The sequence below is a fragment of the Lolium perenne genome, chromosome 1, assembly GCF_019359855.2.
Source record: "Lolium perenne isolate Kyuss_39 chromosome 1, Kyuss_2.0, whole genome shotgun sequence".
In the NCBI taxonomy this organism is placed as follows: domain Eukaryota; kingdom Viridiplantae; phylum Streptophyta; class Magnoliopsida; order Poales; family Poaceae; genus Lolium; species Lolium perenne.
In genome coordinates, this window is record NC_067244.2 from 116,837,688 (window position 1) to 116,847,340 (window position 9,653).

Here is a 9,653-nt window from a genome sequence, read left to right on the forward strand (position 1 = left end):
CCCCACCTCGCTCTTGTCACCTCCGGCCTTCTCGACGCTCATTTCTTCGTGTGTAGAACTTGGAATATCACCCCTGACTGGTTAGGCACCGCAGAACCACCCAATCATCAACGAACCGCCTTGCCAAAACTTCTCGTGCACCTCGCCCATGGTGCACCGCAGCTCAGATCTTAAACCGGACCCAGACACTAGTGGAAAACTGCTCTTTTGCACCGGTTCAAAAGGCCCATATGCACCGGATGGCCAACCGGTGCAAACCATCCGGTGCAAAAGGCCCCCCCCTTTTGCACCGGTTCTGTTACAAACCGGTGCTAAAGGGGGCACCACGTGGCCGTCTGTGGAGAGTCCGGCGGGGGACCTTTTGCACCGGTTCATAATACGAACCGGTGCAAAAGGGTTGTGCCGCGGCAGGGTTTTGGTGCCATTCCCTGCCGCGGTAGACTCTGCCGCGGCAGAGAATTGCACTAAAACGCTGCCGCGGCAGACTCTGCCGCGGTAGGAATTTTCACTAAAACGCTGCCGCGGCAGACTCTGCCTCCATTCGAAACACGGTATAATATTAATGCAAACAATTCAAATATATATATAGGAAACCATTGTATTACATATATCGATCAAAGTGACACACGTTCATGCATATATATATATATGTCTACATCAACTTTGATATTGGCGGTTGTCCACATAGTGTTCTCCATCTGGAGCTATGACTTGCTCAAGTAAGAACCCCGCCAGTTCTTCTTGAATTGCTCGTACACGCTCTGTTGCTAGAAGACCGTCCCGCAACCGTTCGATCTAATAATTTGAAGAAGGTACGATGGTCAGTATATATATATGTGTGTATGTGAATGAAACACAAGGTGATAAAATAAAGCCATGAATGTTCTTTAATTACTTACATCAAGTTGTTCCAAAATGTCCCTCACATGATGGGTATTCTGGCGGATGAACTCGCAAACGTAGAACCCGCATAAATTATTCCCGTCCTCTTGCCTCAAGCACTTTACGAGAACAAAGTTCAATCAAAATAATATATATATAATCAAGGATGATAATAATTGTATTGAAACTAGAATCAAAGAGATGCGCGGCCTAGCCATTAGTACTTACCGGTACATGTTTTATTCGAAGTTCTTTATTCTTTAAACCCGGAGCTTTGTTGGTGAACCGTTTCCAAGCCTTGTGGAGGATATCAGCCATGTCCCCCCACGCCTCAAGGGGTTTACTCTTCGAGTCCATGACTTCTACTATCCCGGTGTCGGGTTCAATGACTAGCAGGATATAGTGAAACCTGCGGACACACACATATATATATATGCATAACTCATCAATTACACTTAACACATGGAGTAAGCGAAAAAGATTTAATGTGTGAAGAGAGTAACACTCACGCGAAGTTGTAAGGAAATAGTATTGCCCTTTTGTATGAGTTTTTCCTTAAGACATGTACCAAGTTATTCTCCGTGTCCTTGGGAGAGTTGTCGACAGTATACCCATTCACGGTATATGGGTCAACGAACCCAAGATCATAGATTTGCCCCTTGCGGCATTCGCGAATCTTCATTCTGCATAATACAGTGAGAGTATGGTTATATGCATGCAATAATGGACGAGCCGCGGTAGAGACTTAATTACATAAATAATACTTACGAGACGGTATGCACTCAGCGAGAGATTTGTCGAGGGCGTCTTGGTTGAATAACTGAAATAATTCACAAAATTCGATGTTCATCACGTCAGTTCGCCCGTAGTGCTCATCTCTTATTGCCACCATGATCCAGTTCTGGCCGTCCTTACATGCATCCAAGTACCAATTATGTAGTCTTCGCAGCTGTGTTGATAGATTAGGCAACTCCGCAGCTCTGACAAGAGGTTCCCCGTATGTGTAATGGTATGCTAATTGGACATCGTCCGTGGCCATGAATTCGATGCGGCTTAAGTACTCAGGAATACTCATACCGGCCGCATCTGCCTCATCTTTGTATAGTTTTACCATCGTTGGATCAAGGCATGCTAGGACATCGGGATACACTTGGAGCGGGGGGCACGAGTTTTTCTGGGCTCCAAGCTGGGGAACTGGTTTCCCATCTACCTTACTTTTTTCCCACCGCTCTCTTGCTAACACATTTGACTTGCGAATAGACCGGTCATAGTTCGATGAAAGACTTGGCTCAGGTTGATGAAGGTTCTTCAGCAGTTTCAACTTCTTTTCCAGAGATATAGCTGGCTCCGGCTCAAGCTGGGGCTTTTTAAGTTTCAACATTTGTTGCTTGTGCTGTTCAGCTACGATCTTGGCATTTTCCTCAACTGTATAGTCATAAGGTCTCTTGGGAGCAACCTTAGGCACTCTTGGGAGGGGCTCTTGTTTGCGTCTCGGTGATTTGTTACGACTCAGCTGTGTCGTAGCGGTCCGCCTAATTTTCCTTTTATACTTGGGCGGCGGAGAAGGCTCACGCGGCGGCGGAGATGGCTCACGCGCCGGCGGGGAAGGCTCACGTGGTGGCGGAGATGGCTCACGCGCCGGCGGGGAAGGCTCACGCACTGGAGACGGCTGCATCGGTGGAGAATGCTGGCTCGGTGGAGACCTTGTTGGCGCCTTCCAACCCGGAATCACAATGAATTCCTTTCGCCATAGAACTGTAGTGTTCTTGGCCTCTCCCAGCTCTAGCAAATCCCCTTCACCGGCAGGGTGGTCAAGCCTCAGCGGCCCATACCCATCCATAACTTGATCCACCCCGGCAACAGCGTATCCAGGTGGAACCGGCTTGAAGTGATATCTTTGATCAGGTACCGGCGGTAAGACATAGCCGATCGCCGCCTTGAGCGTTAAGTAGCCCATCGTTTGGAAATGTAGCTCACAAGGTGTCGACTCTGTGATAAAGTCCATAGGGTAGAGATCAGAAGGCATCTGCGGATCCACAGGGGAGGGAGGAGCCATCTGCGGATCCACATCTGCATCATCACCAGGCAGCTCCGTGGAAGCCACGCTGCTCTTCCGCTGAGATCCCTGGCCGGTAGCATCGAATGCAACTTCTTCTATCCGCGGATTAGGTTGAGGTTGGGTGACTGTGACTGAGCCTGACATTATCATCCTCACTTGCTCCTCTAGCTTAGCAACGCGTTCTTGAACCACATCCTTTTGCCTCTGACGGCTTCTATCGGGATATTTCTTCGTTTCTGCAGGAAATCCAATACAACACGGCTTGCCACCTGGTATGGTTCGTGTTCGTCCTGGGTGTTCAGGATTCCCAAGGGCGCGTGTGAGCTGGTCCTTCTCTCTTTCGGGACGGAGCTTCCCCTCTTCAACTTCCTTTGCAGCATTTCTAAAGGCTTCGATGGGAAGTGGGTTTTCCCGATGTCTTTGTGTATATATGCAGAACCCTTGTGCGTCTAACGTGCCCCCATGCGCGTAAAACCAATCCCTTGACCGCTGGTTCCATTTCCGTACCTCTGGCTGGATCCCGTTCTTAATTAGGTCATTCTCCCATTTCTCCCACTTAGGTCTGCCAGCCTTGTAGCCTCCTCGCCCCATGGTATGGAAGTACATCTTATTAGCAGCATTTTTCTTGTTGGTGTCTGACCTTGTCTTTGCCCTCTCCGATGTCTTGTACTTCACAAATGCCTCCCAGTGGTCTTTTATCTTCTCATAGGGGCCCTTGAAATCTGGAGTCTTCTTTTTCTTGACAAAGGAGTTGTCCAATTTCTTCTTGTAGTCGTTGAACTGCGTTGCCATCTTCTTAAGAGCCCACTTCTTGACTCTTCGTTGTATGCTATTCAGCTCGGGATCCTCAGGGTCTGGCCTTTTATTATCACTATCAGAGTCAGCTGGCTCCGGAAATGTGAAATTTACCATGAGTTTCCTAAACATCAGATTTTTGGATCTCGTATCGACGTAAGTAACTCCTTCGTCCTCCTTTGCAGGTTTCTTCCATTCTTGAGTGGTGATCGGGATGGTGTCCCTAACAATAACTCCGCATTGACTTACAAACTTTTTTGCGTGATCCTTGGGAGAAATCGGTTCGCCGTCTATAGCGATTTCCGTGATGATGCACCTTTCATGCTCTTCCATCTTTCTGGCCGCGCCTCTTTTAGTTCTGCCAGTAGAGTGTGTTGATTGGGAGGTCTAAAAGAAGAAACAACGTTAATATATGTATATGCACATATCTGTAGGCTTGGTTAATTAATATATATACACCTCGACGTGGTGAGCTTCTCCCTCGCAGTCGTCACCTTCTCCCTCACCGGAGCCGTCTCCACGGTGGTCTTGATCATCTTCCTCATCGGAGCCGTCTCCTCGGGTTCGCTCGTCTCCCTCGCCGGATTGGTTTAGGTAAAGAGAGGTGATATCGTCATCATCACGGATAATCTCCTCGACGAGGTATTCTTGTTCTAGGTCTCTTTCCATAGTTTCTGCAAAGACTTAAAAGTTATTCTAATGCTATAAACACAACGAAGCTAGATTCTGCAAAGACTTACAAGTTTCTGCAAAGACTTACAAGTAATTAAGAATAATGCTCAATACATGATCAAAATATTAGAGTTATACATATATATATAGGTACTAATTAAGGATAATGCTCAATACATATATAGTTCTTAACTAAGGATCGATAATAGTGCTGAAAGCAGATAGTGCAGTTACATGCATACATAGATCGATAATACATCAATCACTACTACAAACACTCAACCGCGCAGACCGGGTCCTAGAGGGCGCCGACCGGGTCCTGAGCCGCGCTGGGTGTACCCCCAAAGCCACGGAACAACAACGGGAGCATAGCTAACATGAGATCCCTGCATAACGCTCCATCCGGTCCTATACATGTTGTCTAACGTATACATGTAATGGCGAACGTGCTGGTCCTCCGCTTCAATGCGCTGAGCTACCTCCTCCGGCGGGGCCGGCTCCCTCTGAAACGAACGTGGCCCATAAGACCTCCACCAGAGAATATCCGGGTCGACGACGGGACCCGGATTCCGCACCAAGGTGCGCGCCCCGGAAGATAACACCTCCCAGTGCCACCCCGGCGGAGCCCAGTCCCGGACTTCCCCCATCTGCTGCATCTCCTCTAAAACTGTCCTAGCTCCAGGACGCTGAGGGCGCGGCATCGTATGCAAACTAACAAATATAATAATAAAGTACTTATGAATATGAATGAAACTAACTAAATTTTGTCTAACACATACTAATAAAGTACTTACTACTTTTTTCTAACACATACTAATAAAGTACTTACTACTCTTTTCTAACTAAATAACTAAATTTTCTAACTAAATAACCTAACTAAAATCTCGAACTAAATTTTCTAACTAAAACTAACAAATTTAAACCTAACTAATTAAAATCTAACAAATACTAACAAATATTCTAATAAAACCTAACAAAAATGTAACTAAAATCTAACTAATTCTAACTAAAATCTACTAAAATCTAACAAAATCTACTAAAATCTAACAAAATCTAACTAATTCTAACAAAATGTAACTAAAATCTAACTAATTCTAACAAAAATGTAACTAAAATCTAACTAATTCTAACAAAACCTAACAAAAATCTAACAAAATCTAACTAATTCTAACAAAAATGTAATTAAAATCTACTAAAATCTAACTAAAAAAAGAAAAAAAAGGAGGGCCGGGTGCGGCCTCACCTTGCCGGCGCGCGGCGGAGGGCGGCGCGGCAGGAGGAGGCGACGGCCGCGGGCGGCGGGCGGCGCGGAGAAAGCGGCGGGCGGGCGCGCGAGTGGTGGGAGCCGGCGGCGGCGCGGAGAGGAGGAAGAGGAGCAGGGCGGCGCGGGCGCGCGGGCGGCGCGTGCGGGCGACGGCCGGTGACGGCGCGGGCGGGCGGCGGGCGACGGCGCGGAGGAGGAAGAGGCGGGCGACGGCGACGGCGCGGAGGAGGAAGAGGCAGCGACGGCGACGGTGCGGACGGCGGGCGGACGGCGGGACGGGCGCGGAGGAGGCGGCGGCACGGTCGACGACGGCGCGGGCGGCGTGGGTGGCGCGGCCGACGTCCGCGGCGAGGGGACGGAAAATTTGGGCAGAGTTTCGGTACGATTTGTGTCCTCGCGCGAAATGGAGAAGAAGGGGCGCGCGGGGGCAGTTATACTGCGACCCTTTTGCACCGGTTCGTGGCTGGAACCGGTGCAAAAGACCCTTTTGCACCGGTTCCAGCCACGAACCGGTGCAAAAGGGTCAAATTTCGGCTGAAATTTTTTGCTTTCTTCCCGCCTTTTTTCTCTGATTCGCGCGGGATCGAGTTCCCGCCACGACGCTGCGCGGGTTTCCGCCACGACGCCGCGCGGGATATGTTCCCGCCACGACGCCGCGCTGGACATTTTCCCGCCACGATGCCGCGCGGGACATTTTCTGCGCCACGACGCCGCGCGGGATATTTTCCCGCCACGACGCGCAACGCGGAGATTTCCCGCCTAAACGCCCTCTATAAATAGTACGCCCCCGTGTCTCCCATTTCAATCATCACCAAACCCTAGCCCATTGCACAATGCCCCCAAAGCCGCACCCGCCGCCGGTGGAAGTGGACCCGCAGCTCGCGGAGATAGAGGAGTGGGAGGAGCTGCTGCGGCAAGAGGCGGCAACCAGGAGGGCAGCAGCGGATGAGGTGGACCCGCAGCTCGCAGAGATAGAGGAGTGGGAGGAGGCAGCGCTAGCGGCTACCATAGAAGCATTTGAGAGGCAGAGTCTCCAGGAGCTGCATAAGCGGCCGCGTGTGACGGATCTGGATAGTGAGGAGATGCATAAGCGTCGTCGTGAGGAGGAGCTGCGGCAGGAGGCGGCATCCAGGAGGGCAGCAGCGGATGCGCGGAAGAACTAGTAGAAGTTGTTATTTTAGTTTAAGTTTAGTTAACGTATCTTGTTAAATTTCAATAAAGTCGTTGTCGTTTTATCCCGGTTAATGGCTGGAACCGGTGCTAAAGACGGTTGATTAGTTTATATACCCCTTTTATCCCGGTTACTGGCTGGAACCGGTGATAAAGATGGTGGATTAGTTTATATATCCTTTTATCTCGGTTCCTGGCTGGAACCGGTGCTAAAGATGGGGGGGGCTAAATCTGGGGGAGGCTTATCTGTTATTTGCCTTATATGGGATGGTTTCATCTGGGGGGAGGGGATTATCTGGAGGCACACACCGCTATATATAGCCCCCTCTGGGGAGAGTAGAGAGAACAAAGAGAGAAGATGCAACGAACAAGAAGGAAAGAGCCTCTCCGGCGAAGTTTCTCGAAGATGTCTTAGATGGCTGGCCGTCTTAGACATCTTCGGAAACTTCGCTCGAGAACTCTTCCCGCAAGCTGCTAGTATACACCCAACAAACAGTAGCTCAGGGTAAGGAGGGGAGAGCATAGAGAGCTTCCAGGGAGCTGGTATATAACCCGACGACGGCGACCTCGAAGGAAAGAGCCTCTCCGGCGGAGTTTCTCGAAGATGTCTTAGATGGACGGCCGTCATAGACATCTTCGGAAGCTCCGCCCGAGTAACTCTTCCCGCAAGTCCCGCTCGGAAGCTGCTACTATACACCCAACAACCAGTAGGTGAGGATAAATTTCCAAACATGTGTATCTAGAAAAATAATAAACTTGGATAATTGCATTTAGTTCAAACGACCAATGTTACTGATACATATCACAACAAACGCTTCACAATATGAGCTCAAGGTACATTATGATCTCTTCGACCGTAACCATGGAGTATCTTCAGCATTTAACGCGATGGTTGGATCAATGTTCACTGTGAAGGGCGGAATTTCAGCAAACTTATTATAATCTTCTGACGTGTCTGTCTTGTCCTCGACTCCCACGATGGTTCTTTTCCCTGAAAGAACTATGTGACGCTTTGGCTCATCGGATGAGCTCGTTTCCTTATGTTTTCTTTTCTTCGGTCTAGAGGACATGTCCTTCACATAGAAAACCTGAGCCACATCATTGGCTAGGACGAATGGTTCGTCTCTGTAACCAAGATTGTTGAGATCCACTGTTGTCATTCCGTACAGCTGGTCTACCTTTACCCTTTTCCATCCAGCTTGAACCATTTGCACCGAAATAAAGGGACCTTAAAAGAAGGTCCATAGTCAAGTTCCCATATCTCCTCTATGTAACCATAATATGTGTCCTTTTTGCCACTGCTAGTGTTTGTTGCATCAATGCGGACACCACTGTTTTGGTTGGTGCTCTTTTTATCTTGGGCGAACGTGTAGAAGGTATTTCCATTTATCTCGTACCCCTGGAAAGTCACTATAGTCGAAGATGGTGACCCAGCCAACATGTACAACTGATCTACAATATTGTTGTTATTAATGAGATGTTCTCGGAGCCAACCGCCGAATGTCTGCATATGTTTATGCGTAATCCAGTCTTCAGACTGCCCCAGATGTTCTGAGCGCACAATATTCTTGTGATCAGTGATATACGGGGCCACCAAGGTGGAACTTTGTAGAACTGTGTAGTGTGCTTGAGTGAAAGAAATGCCGTCCCTACATATCATTGATTTCCTTCCTAGCGTGCCTTTTCCACTTAGTCGCCCCTCATGTCGCGATTCAGGAACACCAATCGACTTAAGGTCAGGAATGAAGTCAACACAGAACTCGATGACCTCCTCTGTTCCATAGCCCTTGGAGATGCTTCCTTCTGGCCTAGCACGGTTATGAACATATTTCTTTAAGACCCCCATGAACCTCTCGAAGGGGAACATATTGTGTAGAAAGACAGGACCGAGGATGGCAATCTCTTCGACAAGGTGAACCAGGAGATGTGTCATAATATTGAAGAAAGATGGTGGAAACACCAACTCAAAGCTAACAAGACATTGCACCACATCCTTCTGTAACCTTGGAAGACTAGCTGGATCGATTACCTTCTGAGATATCGCATTAAGGAATGCACATAGCTTCACAATGGGTATTCGAACATTTTCCGGCAGAAGCCCCCTCAGTGCAACCGGAAGCAACTGCGTCATAATAATGTGGCAGTCATGCGACTTCAGGTTCTGGAATGTTTTCTTCTCCATATTTATAATTCCCTTTATATTGGAGGAGAAGCCAGACGGGACCTTGATACTGTAAAGGACTTCAAAAAAGATATCCTTCTCTGCTTTGGTAAGAGCGTAGCTGGCAGGACTTAAGCGACTCCCTGTATCCTTGTAATCCTGTTCTTGCTTGTCTTTTGGGACTTTCATACGATACTGGTCCTCCCGTGCTTCTGGTGTATCTTTTGTCTTCCCATACACGCCTAAGAAACCTAGCAGGTTCACGCAAAGATTCTTCGTCACGTGCATCACGTCGATTGAAGAGCGGACCTCTAGGACTTTCCAATAGGGTAGATCCCAAAATATAGATTTTTTCTTCCACATGGGTGCGTGTCCGGTAACGTCGTCATTCGGAACAGATTGACCGCCAGGACCCTTTCCAAAGATTACTTTTAGGTCCTTGACCATATCAAGTAAAGCATCACCGGTACGGAGTTCAGGCTTCACCCGGCGATCTGCCTCACCTCCGAAATGATTGCCTTTCTTTCTGACGGGGTGCCTCTTTGGAAGAAATCGACGATGCCCCAGGTACACAACCTTCTTACATTTATGCAAATAGGCACCTTCGGTCTCATCTAAACAGTGCGTGCATGCATTGTATCCCTTGTTTG

General features: G+C 48.4%; 1 long non-coding RNA gene across 1 annotated transcript; it reads right to left on the reverse strand.

Annotated features, from left to right (window-relative positions):
• Positions 1–656: 656 nt before the first annotated feature.
• LOC127349091 (uncharacterized) lies at positions 657–1,587 on the reverse strand. Its single transcript, XR_011744920.1, has 4 exons — positions 1,392–1,587; positions 1,111–1,291; positions 900–1,001; positions 657–795 (listed from the first exon to the last, which is right to left on the reverse strand). It is a non-coding gene; the product is annotated as an uncharacterized lncRNA (long non-coding RNA).
• Between the last annotated feature and the right edge of the window lie 8,066 nt (positions 1,588–9,653).